The following is a 16,948-nucleotide window of genomic DNA, read 5'->3' as shown; positions in this document are numbered from 1 at the left end:
TTGTGGTGGGTAATAGAAACAGATGAAGAATTTTTTGGGTCAGAAAGAAAGTGGTGAAAAAATGCCCGCCAGGTGGGATCCGAACCCACGACCTCCAGAATACCGGTCTGGTGCGATAACCACTACGCTAGCGGCGGGGCTGTTTCCCCACCACTTTCTCGGGTATTTATGTTAAGGTATTTTTGTTTACTGCACTTGGGGGTGCTAGCCAGCGCCACTCGGACAACTCGGGGTGAAGGGGACCTTCTTTTTAACCCCAGGGAAGTGACTCCAATGTCTACGACCTTTCGAGAGTGGTCGACCAGCGTTGAACCCTCTTAAGCTACCTTTGGCACCAACACTGCCAGAACAGAGGCCCTTGCTAAGCATGTAACGAATCAGAAATGGGAAATGAGGGGCTCGGTGAAATAAGACAGAAGATAAGGGTTGCCAGTCAAGAAAACCTCGGAAAGCAAAGGGGAAGTTGTGGTGGGTAATAGAAACAGATGAAGAATTTTTTGGGTCAGAAAGAAAGGGGTGAAAAAATGCCCGCCAGGTGGGATCCGAACCCACGACCTCCAGAATACTGGTCTGGTGCGATAACCACTACGCTACCGGTAGGGCTGTTTCCCCACAACTTTCTCGGGTATTTATGTTACGGTATTTTTGTTTCCTGCACTTGGGGGTGGTAGCCAGCGCCACTCGGACAACTCGGGATGAAGGGGACCTTCTTTTTAACCCCAGGGCCGTGACTCGCCTGTCTACGACATGCCGAGAGTGGTCGACCAGCGTTGAACCCTCGCAAGCTACCTTTGGCACCAACACTGCCAGAACAGAGGCCCTTGCTAAGCATGTAGCGAATCAGAAATGGGAAATGAGGGGCTCGGTGAAATAAGACAGAAGATAAAGGTTGCCAGTCAAGAAAACCTCGGAAAGCAAAGGGGAAGTTGTGGTGGGTAATAGAAACAGATGAAGAATTTTTTGGGTCAGAAAGAAAGTGGTGAAAAAATGCCCGCCAGGTGGGATCCGAACCCACGACCTCCAGAATACCGGTCTGGTGCGATAACCACTACGCTACCGGTAGGGCTGTTTCCCCACAACTTTCTCGGGTATTTATGTTAAGGTATTTTTGTTTCCTGCACTTGGCGGTGGTAGCCAGCGCCACTCGGACAACTCGGGATGAAGGGGACCTTCTTTTTAACCCCAGGGCGCCGTGACTCGCCTGTCTACGACATGCTGAGAGTGGTCGACCAGCGTTGAACCCTCGCAAGCTACTTTTGACACCAAGACTGCCACCCCCAAGTGCAGGAAACAAAATTACCTTAACATAAATGCCCGAGAAAGTGGTGGGGAAACAGCCCCGCCGGTAGCGTAGTGGTTATCGCACCAGACCGGTATTCTGGAGGTCGTGGGTTCGGATCGCACCCGGCGGGCATTTTTTCATCACTTTCTTTCTGACTCAAAAAATTCTTCATCTGTTTATATGACCCACCACAACTTCTGCTTTGCTTTCCGAGGTTTTCTTGACTACCAACCCTTATCTTCTCTCTCTCTCTCTCTCTCTTTCTCTCTCTCTCTCTCTCTCTCTCTCTATATATATATATATATATATATAGTCTGGAAAGATAAAAACTTACACAGAGCGCGAAAACATAAGGTTAGTAGAGACAGAGACACACGAGAAAGACGTAGATATAGAAATAAGTTTATTGACGTTTCAGGAATTCCTCTTCCTGAAACGTCAGTCAACTCATTTCTATTTTCGACGTCTTTCTCGTGTGTCTCTGCCTCTACTAAGCCTATATATATATATATATATATATATATATATATATATATATATGCCGGCAGTCTACAACGCCAAAGAAGGCATAGGGGAATGGTTAGACAATTTATTATTGTTAGTGACGTAACATTATTTCTTTTTTATTAATTACGTGAGAAAGAACGAAAAACACGCGCCCAGAGTGAGGACCGTACCCAGGCCTTTCGATTAGATCTCGAATGCCTTACCAATTCGGCTATCTGGGCGACTGTGTTCTCCGTCACTTTCAGGGGTATTTATATTTGCTACAACTGTATCTGACGCTTGAGGGTGGTAGCCAGCGCCACTCAGACTACACGGGGAGAAGGGGACCTTCTTTTGAACCCCCGGGGGTTGAAATGCGAATGAGAATAGGAAGAATAGGAGAATAGGAGAATAGGAGAATATATATAGCGAATGAGAATCGGAAATGAGGGTCTCGTAGAAATAACACAGAAAATAAGGGTTGGCAGTCAGGAAAACCTCGGAAACAAAGGGGAGGTTGCGGTAGGTCATATAAACAGATAAAGAATTTGGAAAGAAAGAAAGAAAGCGGAGAAAAAATGCTCGCCAGGTGGGATCCTCCCCTTTACTTTCCGAGGTTTTCTTGACTGCCAACCCTCATTTTCTATATATATATATATATATATATATATATATATATATATATATATATATATATATATTTATATAAATATTCCACGTGCGCCAGCACAAAAGCAGTTCCTGGGCACACTAATAAACATTGATTAATATTATTCATTTTATTAATATTGTATAATTATATTATTATTATTATTATTATTATTATTATTATTATTATTATTATTATTATTATTATTATTATTAATATTATTATTATTAATCCTGCTCCTGCCATTGTTTTTTTGCTATTTTTCTGTCAAACTTGTTGCTATGTTTGTTGTCTGTCTCGACAAGATAGGACATCGCAAAGGCATTGCTCGTTTTACGGTAATACTTTAGTGCAGTGTAAGTTTTCAAAAATCAAAACACTCGTTTTATATGTACACGCTGTCTCTATCATGTGCACTATGTATTTTGTTGTATATTTTCTTTTCTCAAGTGCCTTGAACATTTCGCTGTCCGAATGCCATAGCTTGCAACACTATTTTTTTGCAACCATAGCTTGCAACACTATTTGTTTTTCTGAATTTCTATAAGTATTTTTACTTTATTGTTTCTGTCCTATCGAGGATTGTGTGTGTTATGCCGTGATGTTTTACGTTTCTTTTATTAATGTTTTGTATATGGTGTGCCAGCACCAAGACCTTACCTTAGAGTTGTTCCTGGGCACCGAAAATAAAGGCTCATTGATTATTATTATTATTATTATTATTATTATTATTATTATTATTCAACTGCCAGATGGTCACGACGAACGCCTATTGTTTAATAATATGTCTAATTTTAGTACACTTATGTTCGATGAAAAACTTGTCAATGATAGCCTTAAACGGATGAAACCGTCATTTTCCTGTGGTGCAGACGGAATTCCAGCAGCCCTCATGAAGGTTTACGGCAACATTTTTGTGCCTGTCTTAACTTCCATTTATAATAACTGTTTGCTTTTCGGCAAATTTCCTCGTGCATGGAAGATTGCTCGAATTTTTCCAATATTTAAGTCTGGTGATAAGTCAGCCGTTACCAACTATCGCCCAATCTCACTCCTTTGTGTCGCCTCAAAACTCTTTGAGTCAGCTCTGCACAACGTTCTTGCTGCCTGCGTCAAGAACGTTCTGATACCAAATCAGCACGGCTTTTTCTCGGGTCGATCGACGGTTACAAATCTTGCAAGCTTCATGACTCAGGCTTCGGCGGCAGTTTGTGAAAACGGCCAGTTGGATGTTATCTATTTTGACCTCAGTAAGGCGTTTGATGTAGTGAACCATAAATTATTAATTAACAAGCTTACTATGTCTGGTGTTAATGCAAGCCTTGTTGCCTTGTTGTCCAACTATCTCCTTGACCGGTCCTTTTATGTAGATGTCAACTACAAAAAGTCTAGTGTTTACCCTGTAACGAGTGGTGTACCCCAGGGTTCCGTGCTGGGTCCATTATTGTTTTCTTTCTTTATCAATGATGTTTCAACAGTGTTAACAAAATCTTCATTTCTTCTCTATGCTGATGATGTAAAACTATTTAGGCACATTAGCAGTTTTCAGGACTGCTGTGCCTTGCAGAGGGATGTGTCGGAATTTTCGGTCTGGTGCAGCAAAAACTGTCTAATTTTAAATCCAGCTAAAACAAAGGTTGTCACGTACAGCCGGAAAACCCATCGTCTACTGTTTTCCTACAGTATAGAGGGAGCTCCTTTGCAAAGGGTTGAGGAGATTAGGGACCTCGGAGTTCTTTTCGACAGTACCCTCTCTTTTTCTTCTCATATTAGGCTCATCACCCGGCGAGCGCTCCGAAGTCTTGGAAATGTGTGTCGGATTACAAAGGAATTCTCTTCTCCAGATTCATTTCTAATGCTATACAATGCAATATGTATCCCCCAGTTAGAATATGCTTCTGTTGCCTGGAACGGCATCTCCAAATCTAGTAGTGAATTAATAGAACGTGTGCAGAAGAAGTTTTTAGCCATATTTAAGCACCGTCATCACAATCACAGTCCGGGTCCTGATTCTGACTTACCCATAGTTCCTTCCATTCCTTCGTTGACCTGCAGACGTATGCGTGCAGACCTTACATTTCTTCACAAAGTTGTTCATGGTGACCTTTCTTGCGCGGACCTGCTTAACTGTTTAGAGTTTAGTGTTCCACAGAGGCCCACCAGGTCGCATCACCCTTTCTTGACCGCTGCGCGCAACTCCAATCATTCTCCAGTGCGCAGAATACAGAATTGCTACAACCGCTTCTCTGAACGCCTTGACATCTTTCAAAGCTCCTTTACAATTTACCGTACTGCGCTGTTGAACACGGTATGTTAAACATCTATGATATCTCTGTCGTTCGTTTTTCTTTTTCTTTTTATTGCTGAAATTTGGTTTCTCTGCGGTTCTGTTTAACCAATATAGTTGCCTGTTTTTGAAACTGTTTACTTATCATGCTTGTCTTATCATTTGTCTCTATACTCTTGTCATTGTTTTTGTCGTCTTACTGTCAAACTTTGTTCTCTGCTTGTTGTGTATTCATTACAATAAGCTGAGCCACAAAGGCATCTTCTTTTTTCTTTTTTACCTGTACCCAGGCTCCGCCTGTGCTTTATTTTTGTAATTTTCGCTACTTCAATATATGTGTGTCTTGTCGCTTGTTTGTTTCTTGCAATATGTTTCTTGTATTTTGTTTTCATATAACTATCCGTGCGCCAGCACTCAGGCCTCTGGCTGTTCCTGGGCACGTAAATAAACATGATTGATTGATTGATTGATTGATTGATTGATTATTATTATTATTCATATAACTATCATATAACTATCCGTGCGCCAGCACTCAGGCCTCTGGCTGTTCCCGGGCACGTAAATAAACATGATTGATTGATTGATTGATTGATTGATTGATTATTATTATTATTATATCGTAATGATCGTGCCTTAAGGGGATGCAAACAAAAGGGGGCGGGGTACTTCTCGCAGTTAAGAAATCTCTCCCGTGTGTGCTACGTAGCGATATTGAAAACGCAGGTGAGTCTTTATGGGTCGAAATTCATATCTCTAAAACTGAAAAACTTCTAGTTGGTGTTTTTTACGTTCCTCCTGATGTAGTTCCTGACACGTTCAATAAGTTAGTCTCCTCCATTGAACAGGTGTTCACTACTCATTGCGACCTCAAGGTCCTCCTCCTTGGAGATTTTAACGCTCCTGGCGTTCAGTGGAGCCACCTCACCTGTTCCCACTACAACCACCACTTTCAACAGAAGGGTAATAGGTTACTAGATTTTTCGCCTTTCACTTCCATGGCACAGCGTAATCACATAAAAAACTGCAGTAGAAACATTCTGGACCTGTGCTTTTCAAACTTCGATGGTGTTAGTGTGTCGCGTTCTGATTGTGGTTTAGTAATACCCGACAAATATCATCCTCCTCTTTCTATTTCCTGTTGCCTTCCTACAATACTCCACAGTTCTGTAATTTCAAGCAATGCGCAACCTCGCTACGCTTTCACCCGGGGAAATTACGTTGGGCTGTATGGCTACTTTTCTGCTGCCCCTTGGTCAACAGTCATTGACCTCTCTGATGTCAATGAACAAGTTGACCGTTTTACTGAGATTGTGCTTTTGGGTATGAAGAAATACATCCCGCAATATTTACCCAAGAAGTTCAGGTTCCCACACTGGTTTTCTTCTGAATTGCGGGATGCCCTGAAACTCAAAGAACGTGCGCACAGAAAGATGAAGCGGTCTGGGGCGAATCAGTTCGCTCAGGAGTTCCGGCGCCTACGTGCCCTATGCAAAATATTGCACAAGCGTGATCATGCTTTGTACCTGGCGTCAGTTGAAGCTAAAGCAACTCATCAGCCGGGTGCCTTCTGGAAATACATTCATTCTAGATCTAGTATAACGAAAGAATCTATTCGTCTTCTGGATTCCAACGGCGATGAGGTTGCAGATGCGGCCGACTGCTTTGATCGTCAGTTTTCTTCTTTGTTTGGGCTTAGCGGTGGTAGTGATGACGGCAGCGTCTCTTGTCACCAGGACGGTAACTCCGCTTGTTTCCAATTATATGAGAACATCGTGCGGACCAGCATCAAGTGGCTAAAGCCCTCGTTGTCTTCTGGGCCAGATGGTATTACTGCTGCAATTCTAAAAACGTATGCAAATATATTCGTTCCTGTGTTCACCTCAATATTTATAGCTGTCTCCGGTCTGGCACGTACCCTCGCTCATGGAAAATTTCTCGTGTATTCCCTGTTCTCAGGTCAGGCCCAAAAACTGACCCCATGAACTATAGGCCAGTGTCGCTCCTTTGTTCTGCCTCTAAAATATTCGCGTTATCTCTTCATGCGGTCTTGTCTTTCTCACTTAAACACGTCCTCATTCCTAATAAACATGGCTTCATGCGTGGTCGCTCAACTTCCACAAACCTCGCATGCTTCATGGAGCAGGCTGTCCCAGCAGTCGTTGGTAGAAGCCAGCTTGATGCGGTGTACTGTGACATGAGCAAGGCCTTTGATGTAGTCAACCACTCGTTATTGCTTGCCAAGCTCATTCTGTTAGATGTTCACGCTTCTTTAGTGGGTCTTATACGTTGCTATCTCCAGGAGCGATATTGCTATGGAAGTGTTAACGGTCAAACATCATTTAGATACAAAGCAACAAGTGGTGTACCCCAGGGCTCCGTTCTGGGCCCCCTTCTTTTATCCATTTTCATTAACGATTTTGCTTCTGCCATTCAAAATTCACCTTTTTTGTTGTATGCTGATATGAAAATCTTCAGAGAAGTGCGTAATGTTCAGGACTGTAATTCTCTTCAGGCTGATATCGTGTCATTCCATCGTTGGTGCACCAAAAATGACTTAATTTTGAACCCCTCAAAAACTAAAGTTGTTTCCTATAGTAGGAAAACTCAACAGCTGCAATACTCCTATAAAATAGTAAGCATTGCACTGCCGAGGGTGACCGAAATTCGGGACTTGGGAGTACTATTTGATTCTTCTCTGACTTTCTCTTCCCACGTTACACAACTTACCGGACGCTCTCTTCGATGTCTGGGTGCTGTTTGCAGGTATTCTAGAGAGTTTAAAAGTCCTCTTCCTTTCTTAAAGTTGTATTCAGCTCTCTGCTTACGTCTTCTCGAATACGGTTCTGTTGTTTGGAATGGAACTTGCAAGTCCAATAGTGACCGCATCGAAAGGGTTCAAAATAAGTTCCTTTCTATCTTTAGGCACCGTTTCCGTCATGTACAAGAAGACGCAAATGGCAGCATGTCTTGTCTCAAAAGTATTCCTTCCCTTTGGTGTCGACGAATGAGAGCTGACATTATCTTTCTTTATAAACTCCTTCATGGTGATATTTTGTGTGATGACTTGGTTGCACTTATCAATGTCAACTTGCCGAACAAACTTTTCCGAAGATTTCGAACGTTCAGAACAGATGCTTTAAGTAGACGACGCTCGTGCATCTGCAGAATACAATGTGCATATAATGAATATTCCGATCGTCTTGATATATTCCAGAGCTCTTTGTCTTTGTTCTCTAATGAATTGAAAACTGTTGTAGCTTAAGTGCCTTTATGTCATTTATGTGGCGCATTTCTGTTCCGTATTTATTCTATGGAAATCATCTTGCTTGTTTGTTTTTCACTTTTCCTGATTTTGTGTTGCTTGAATTTCTGTCGGTTTAAGTGTCAGTGCTTGTAACGCTGAACTTCGTTTTTCCATTTTGAAACTTCCTAAGATCTTGTTACAAAACCTTTGTTTTATGTGTATAATCTATCTCCGTCATGTTCATTGAGTATTTGCTTGTGTATTTTCAATTTTTCACGTGCCCTCAACGTTTTGCTGGCCGGGTGTCATGGCTTCTAACACTAGGCTTCCTTTTTTTTTGCTGTTTTGCTTTCTGGGATCTCTGTAACTATTTTTACTTTATTGTTTCTTTTATATATATGGTTTTATGTGTTGTGTTGCCTTGATTTTATTTTGTTTTTATGAATGCTTGTATATGGTGTACCAGTACCAAGACCCTAGGGTTGTTCCTGGGCACCAAAAATAAAGATTGATTGATTGATTGATTGATTATTAATATTGTCTTTTCAAGCCCTTCCGTGGTGAATTGCATGAAAAAATGATTGAAAAAATGATTCATGCAGAGCAGCAACGACTTGATGATGATGGCAGGTAATAGTAGCTTTGATTGCTTTTATCAGAACGTCCGTGGACTTCGCACAAAGTCAGCTGAATTTTTCTCACGTGTCGTTTCTTCTTGCTGGCCTCTAATTATTCTGACAGAAACTTGGTTGTGCCCGGACGTAAGTTCCAGTACCTTGTTCCCTCCGCATTACCAAGTTTCCCGGCATGACCGTGACCCGTTGCACGATAAACAACGGGGCGGTGGTGTGCTTATTGCCCTACATGACTCCATCAAGTGTAAACGCCGCCTTAACCTTGAATTAGAGAGTGAGTGTATTTGGTTAGAGGTGTTTTGTGATCGGGGTGAACGGCTCTTAGTGTGTACATACTACATTTCCCCTGAGACACATGCCAGTGAGTTCAGAAATATCCTTAACACAATCGAAACTACAGTAACATCTCACAGTGATCACCATTTCCTTGTCACTGGGGACTTTAACGCACAGGGGATTTCTTGGGAGACTCAGCGGGTCAGTCAGGCGTCTCAACCAATATCTCGGAAGTGTGACTTTCTATTTGATTTTATTTCCTTTACTTCCTTGCAGCAGTGCAACCTCATTAGGAATTCATGTGGGAACGTCTTAGATTTGTGTCTGACTAGCTTGGAAGCTGTCGTCGTCTCGCGCAGTGATACTAACCTTGTAAAACAGGACAAGTTCCATCCGTCATTACATATTTCATTGCCTAACGTATCTCTCCTTCATTAAAGTCCTCCTGTTTGCACACCAGGAAGCAGTAGGTACGACTTTGCTCGTGGTGACTACATTGGTTTATTTCACTTTCTTAGTAACACTGATTGGTCACCAATAGCTAACCTCAACGACGTTGATGAACAGACCGATTTTTTTACTGAAGTTTTTCACGATGGCTTGAGGAGCTTTGTTCTCCGAAAATTTGAAAAGAAAGGCAATTTTCCGCGTTGGTTTTCTGCTGAACTTAAACGAGCTTTGGGGAGGAAAAATCGAGCGCACAAGCAAGCTAAGAAAACGGGGCAGGAAAGGTGGCAGAATGAGTTTCGTCAACTCAGATCTCTTTGTAAATGTCTGGTTAGGCGCGATAGGTCGAATTACATTGCCGCGGTTGAGGCTGATGCAACACGCAATGCAAAAGCTTTCTGGGGCCACGTCCGTTCTCCTGGTTAGGCGCGATAGGTCGAATTACATTGCCGCGGTTGAGGCTGATGCAACACGCAATGCAAAAGCTTTCTGGGGCCACGTCCGTTCTCAAACATGTAAAAATTCACCTGGGAACATTAACCTCATCGATGAACGAGGAGAGAGCATATCGCACGTTGCCAATGCCTTTGCGCGACAATTCCGTTCCACTTATGGCAACAACAGTGCAGCTGGCCCCCCTCCACAATCTCTAGGTTACTGTGAAAACTCAGAAGTGTTGGTTTCGGAAAGTCTCGTTTTGAAAGCTCTGAAACAATTGAAATCGTCATTTTCATGCGGCCCTGACGGCATTCCTTCTGCCGTACTGAAAGCGTTTGGTGATATCCTAGTTCCAGTATTGACGTGTATATTTCAAACTTCTCTCAAGTCTGGCAAGTTCCCCGCTCGATGGAAGAATGCAAGGGTTGTTCCTGTATTTAAGACAGGTTCAAAATTGGACCCCACGAACTACCGACCGATATCTATTCTATGTGCTGCTTCTAAATTGTTTGAGTCAATCTGCATAAACTACTCACATTCAGTATAAATACCACATTAATACCTGAACAGCATGGTTTTTTCGCGGGCCGATCGACCACTACCAATCTCGTCAACTTCATGCTGCATGCTTCGGAAGCTGTGCAAGGGAGAGGTCAACTTGATGTAGTCTACTTTGATTTAAGCAAGGCTTTTGATGTCGTCTGCCACGAGCTCTTAGCCAAAAAACTATCTGAGCTTGATATACAACCATCCCTCATATCTCTTATATGCAATTATCTATGTGATAGGTCATGTTTCGTGCATGTAAATGGGCAGTCTTCTCTTTCCTATGAGGTCACCAGTGGTGTCCCTCAGGGCTCAGTGCTCGGGCCACTTCTCTTCTCAATCTTTATAAATGATGTCGCGATAATATTTAATGATTGTAATTTTCTTTTATATGCCGATGATGTAAAAATATTTAAATCTGTTTCCAACTTTGCCAGCTGTTCCGCTCTCCAGAGAGCAATGTCGTCCTTCTCGCATTGGTGCTCATGCAACAAACTCCTCGTTAATACATCTAAAACTAAGGTAATGACATACACAAGAAAGACTGACAACATCTTGTTTCCCTATAACATCAACGGTGGATTACTCCCACGTGAGGTTAATGACCTAGGCGTCACTTTCGACAGTAAACTGAGCTTCTCTCCACATATTCAGGCAATTACTCGTAGAGCTCTTCGATCGCTTGGCGTTGTCTGTCGCGTGTCCAAGGAGTTCAAGGAGCCGCTTTCTCTTCTCAAGCTCTACACAACTATCACAACTATATGTCGTCCTCAGCTTGAATATGCATCTGTTGTCTGGAACAGCACGAGCAAAACAAACCGTAAGCTTGTAGAAAGAGTCCAAAATAAGTTCATATCTATCCTCAACCATCGCTTTGGCGATAGTAGTAATTATAACCCTGGATCGCCCTCTTCATTGACGGTATCATGCTTAACTTCCAGGCGGAACAAGGCTGATATTCTCTTCCTCTTTAAAATTATGCACGGCATAGTGTCTTGTGGTGAGCTGCTACAACATGTTCGTCTTTATGTGCCGCAAAAGTGGACCAGGAAACATGATACCTTTTGCAACACCAATTGTCTGCGTGTCTTGTGCCCTGTGTTCCGACTGCAATGCACGTACAATCGGTACTCGGATTACCTTGATATATTTAATGATTGCCCTACTCTGTTTCGAAAACATGTCTGTGAGTTTGTATTGGCGTAACTGCCAACTTCTCCTATTCTGCATTTGTCTTTTATCCTTAAGTTCATGCACTTAAATGACTTTCATTCCGTAACTTCAACATAAGCTATCCTTTCGTTTTTTTTGCCTTTGTATTTTGTATTTTATTTTGTATTTGAGAGATGTGTACATTATGTTTCGTGTGTTTCTGTTTCCGTGCGCCAGCACAAAGGCCCCCCCGGCTGTTCCTGGGCACGCAAATAAATGATTGATTGATTGATTGATTGATTGATTGATTGATTGATTGATTGATTGATTGTTTGATTGATTGATTGATTGATTGATTGTGTCATTGCAAATTTATGTGCCGTATTTATTTTAGGCAAATCATGTTTTTGTTTGTTTGTTTTTCACATTTCCTGGTTTTGCGTTGCTTGAATTTCTGTAGGTTTGAGTGCCAGTGCTTGTAATGCAGAGCTTCTTTCAAAGTTGAAACTTGCGAACATTTTGTTATAAAACCTTCGTTTTATGCGTATAACGTATCTCTGTCATGTTCAGTGAGTATTTCCTGTTTTTCACGTGCCTTGAACATTTCGCTGTCCGAGTGTCATGGCTTGCAACGCTAGGTCTCCTGTTTCTTTTCTTTTCTTTTTTTTTGCTGTTTTGCTTTCTGAGATTACTGTAACTATCTTTACTTTATTGTTTCTTTCATGCATACGGTTTTGTGTGTTGTGTTGTCTTGATTTTAGTTTGTTTTTATGTATGTTTTGTATATGGTGTACCAGTACCAAGACCCTAAGGTTGTTCCTGGGCACCGAAAATAAAGGTTGATTGATTGATTGATTGATTATTATTAAATATTATTATTATTATTATTATTATTATTATTCTTTTTTGCGTAACTGTTAACGAGGAGTGTTTTAGGCGCCTGAGCGACCCGTCTATGTGGCCAAAAGGCTGCCTTTTCAAGCCGTTCCAAGGCAAGCTCCACCCTGGTATGCTGCACAGCTCTGAAATAACTGAAAATGATCAGTTAGTGCGAGAGTCTCAACATATACTATCAAAACACTCGAGGTCTACGAACTAAGTCCTCTGAATTTATTAGAAATATTGTATGCTCTAAATTTTCTGCTATTGTCATTTGTGAAACCTGGCTTTCCGGTGATATCTCTTCTTCCTACTATTTCCCTTCTAACTATCAAACCTTTAGAAGCGACAGAAAATTAACTGGACCTAAACAAAAAGGTGGCGGGAATCTCATTGCCGTTGATCATTCAGGGCAGTGCATGCGGCGTGCTGACCTCGAGACCCTAGACGAATCAGTCTGGCTTGAGGTAGGCCTCACGAGGGGCGAGAGGCTACTCATCTGTGCATTCTATATATCCCCGGATGTATTACGTTCTGAATTTAATCGAACACTCACATCCATAGAAAATGTGTCAAATGCACACTCCAACCATAAGCTCATTATACTTGGGGACTTCAACACCCCAGGTATTCGCTGGAACAGTCTTTCCTTTGAGCACAAAAACCATTATGCAGCGCAGAAATGCAGCATGCTATTAGATTTTCAATCGTTCACCTCCATGCAGCAGTTTTGTCGCATAGAAAACTCTTGTGGTAATGTTCTAGATGTGTGCTTCTCAAACTTAAAAAACGTATAAGTGTGTGCCTCCGAAATATCCCTTGTGCACACCGACAAGTTTCACCCCCCTCTTATTGTCTCTGTCTCGGTCGTGACCCAGCATCGCTCTGGCGGTGTTGACAATTGTGCAGTCCCGCGATATGCTTTCGAGCGTGGAGATTATGCTGGGCTGTATCACTTTTATTCATCTGCTGAATGGTCTAGTGTTTTGGATGCCAATGATGTTCACGAACAGGTTCGACGTTTTACCGAAATCGTCAGAAGTGGCATGGAAAAGTACATCCCTTGTAATAAACCTGTTCCTTCCAAATTTCCCCACTGGTTTTCTAAAGAACTTCGAAGTTCCTTAAACTTAAGGACAGCGCCCACAAAAAGGCCAAGCGTTGTGGGCTTGACAAGTGGAAAGCGGAGTTTAGTCGGTATCGCTCACTTTGTAAAATCCTCTACCGGCGTGACCACCAGCTCTATATAGAATCGTTAGAGGCTGCTGCGTCTCAGAAACCGGCTGAATTCTGGAGGTATGTACGCGGCCGTTCTAAGGCGTCTAAAGAACACGTTAGCCTTCTTAATTCCGATGGTGAAGAGGTTGAGGATATTGCCACCAGTTTTGCTCAGTACTTTCATTCTGTCTTTCAACTGCCAGATGGCAACAACGAACGCCTATCGTTTAATAATGTGTCTAATTTTAGTACACTTATGTTCGATGAAAAACTTGTCAATGATAGCCTTAAACGGATGAAACCGTTATTTTCCTGTGGTGCAGATGGAATTCCAGCAGTCCTCCACTCTAAACTTTTTTTCCTCCCATATACTCCATAGGGGTTCTTTTTCGCCTGTCCTCTAGTGGTCCTCCTTGTAGGAGTTTTTTTACTACATGGAACAGGGAGGTTTTGTTTACCTCCTCAAAACAGGGAGTTTTTAGGTTATAGAAAGGAGGTATTTAGGGAGTGTTAAGAAATGTTCGGGAGAATTTAAGGAGGTCAAAATGGAGTATTCTTTACTTCCTGAAGGGCGTTTTTAAGTGATGTTTATGGAATTTTTAGGCGGTTGAATAGGAGCCTATTATGGCTCCCTTTGGAAGTACTTATGTTAGTTTAGGGGCGTTTTTAGGAGGTTCAAGGGAAGCATTTACTTCTTTTGAATGGAGTTTGACGAAAGCTTGGGGAGTTTTGTAGGCCTTCCGAAAGGAGGTTTTCAAGGCCACAAGGGAGAATTTCTAGTTCCCTGCGGGAGTACTGATTTCACACGGTTTTTCTCGATTTCAGGTTTATTTCAAACGAACTATCGCAGACAAGTTTACATGGTACATTGTGTACACAAGGAGGTTCCGAAATAAATACTTATGGCGACCTCATATTAGAAATCACAAATGGTACATTGCTAAATAACACGCCAGTTAGGAATTGAAGACAGCAATACGATGCTAGTTGAACAAAACGTAGAAACAATATTACTACAAGAACTGGAAATACGCGAAAAACAAAGATAGGCACAAACACAACCGCATGGTAAGTGAAATCATTATAGAATACTAGAGGATCGAGAACGCGTCAGTACTTATCAGAACTTATCAGTACGCATCAGCGCTCAGTACACAGTGAAAAAAATGGCTGCAGTGGTTTACAACAACAACAAAAAATTCAGTAGGTGGTGAAATGAGCGAGAGCTGTCTGCTAGTCGAACAAATTGTAGAAACAATATAATACAAGAACTGGAAATACTTGAACAACAGATAGGCACAAACACAACCGCATGGTAAATGAAATCATTATATAATACTAGAGGATCGAGAACCCGTCAGTATTTATCAGAACTTATCAGTACACATCAGTACTAAGTACACAAAGTGAAGAAAAAATGGTTGCAGTGGTTTACAACAACAAAACAATTTTTCAATTTGTCGTGACGTAAGCGAGAGCTGTGCAACGATTTGATATTGAAAGGTAACAAGCATTTTGTAGGTGGTATAGGCACAAGAGATAAATGATGTAGGAGACAGACTGCAGTGAGATGGCTATGGATAAATGAGTAATATAAAGAACGAAAAATATGCTGCGGAAAATACCAGTGCGTTTTGATAAAGACACAAATGCGCCAAGAAAAGTGACCGAGTCTGACGGGTTAATTGCAATGATATAGAACAGAATGGGTGGTATCGCGACAGCTTCTTTAGAGTGAGAACAAAAAGCCATGAAATTCGTGTTTTTCGGATAATTTTTAGTTGATTCATTTCGCACCAGTTGCCAATATTCTTTAGATAATTGTTTCAAGTTAAATTAGTTTGTTAATATTATTGCTTCACTGAAAGATAGCTGTATTATGAGCATACAGAACGGCCCATCAAATTCCCCTTTTCAGTAAAAAAAAGAAAAAAGAAAAAGTCAGGAATATAATACGGAATTCTTTTTGACTACTATCCAATGATTACAGGATTGAAAACAAATATTAGTGAGCGATATTGATGCGATAAAAGTTAATTAGTTCTAAATCCTTCACACGTGGTTTGGCGCAGGCAAGGTCCAAAAAGCCATGTGCCACAAACGTTAGAGCTCTGTGTGCCTTCTTGGGATATTGAATGTTGAAAATCCAGAACGATGCAAACAGACTACACAGTCCTCCCACTAAAGATGATGCAGTCAAGACACGCTGGCCATCGATGTGGAGGCTAACTTCCCCGTTCACGGAATGCAGGCAGGGAGTCAGAGGAACATCTGCCTGAAAAAGCAAAAAAGAAAAAAAATGCCCCACACGTAAAATTCAAAACAGACACTATGGTTAAATGAAATTAATAATTCGGTACAGTAATAAAATTGTAAGGCCAGGTTCCCTGCGAATTCCAGTACCTAAATTAGGAATGCAAAGGCTTCATAAAACCAAGTGCCAGTACATTGACCGTCGTGGCTTTTGCAGCAATAAAAAAGATATTACTTCCGCACAATATACTCGAGCACAACTTTAAATGACAGTGAAGATAAAATGCAAGTCTCTGTAGGTTGATAGATTAGTTTTTGTTTTTGACTGAAAAACACTTTGGTATTGCATGATTTTGTTAACTGCTGTTTCTTGCTTTAAGATGCCAGCTTGCATCTATTCAAGTGAGTGGGCACACAGTTAAAGATGCAAACCCTTACACTGCCTCTCCCCTACCATGGTGGCTCACTTTCATAGAAAAAGTGGAGCTTTTGCGAGCTGGACGGCTGTTGCAAGCCGTGGCAATACTCACTTCTGCTGGAGGGGCCAACTTGGTTTCCAAATGCAGCCTTGCCTTGTACAGCACAGCCTATCCTGCCTTAAGATCTATGAAGTCATTCAACTCGATCATGTATCAGGATCTGCAGAAGAAAATCGTGTCAGCAAATAATGAATTCATGCCGGACAGGCACTAACTGTTTCAGTTATACTTGCAGATACCTCCACCTATTTCCCTCCTGGTGTTACATCCAAAGCTAATTTGTTACGGCTTGTCTCATCAAGTATGGTCATTTGTCATAACACAGCTAGTCATACAGGAAATTCCTTCACTGGGTCAGAAAACACTTTCTTTTTTTACAGTAGTGATAAACTAGGCGACTCAGTCATCCGTATTCTGACAACTTAATATACTGTGTCACCGAGCTGACAAGCATGATTGATGCATAAGGTCATTTGTAGCCGCAACCTTTACTACAGCCTTGTTAGCTAACGTAAACCTCGTTCATGGCACCAAATTACTTGTGATTGCATGGCAACAAAAAAAAAACAGCTGAAATGGAAACGCTATTCTCGCAAACTTACCAACGCTGCATGCCACACACACCTGCCTTAGTTAATTTACCGTGATTGTAGAAGTTTCCGTCACGTAAAACCACA

At 41.7% G+C, this 16,948-nt stretch overlaps 1 non-coding gene across 1 annotated transcript; it reads right to left on the bottom strand.

The window, feature by feature from the left end:
• Positions 1–527: 527 nt before the first annotated feature.
• On the bottom strand, positions 528–600 carry Trnat-agu (transfer RNA threonine (anticodon AGU)). Its single transcript has one exon. It is a non-coding gene; the product is annotated as a tRNA-Thr (tRNA).
• Between the last annotated feature and the right edge of the window lie 16,348 nt (positions 601–16,948).

Source organism: Haemaphysalis longicornis, unplaced genomic scaffold (genome assembly GCF_048455015.1).
Source record: "Haemaphysalis longicornis isolate Haplotype H1 unplaced genomic scaffold, Haemaphysalis longicornis Haplotype H1 scaffold_1, whole genome shotgun sequence".
Lineage (NCBI taxonomy): Eukaryota > Metazoa > Arthropoda > Arachnida > Ixodida > Ixodidae > Haemaphysalis > Haemaphysalis longicornis.
The sequence above is the reverse complement of the archived record's forward strand: the minus strand, read 5'-3'. Positions and strand labels throughout refer to the sequence as shown.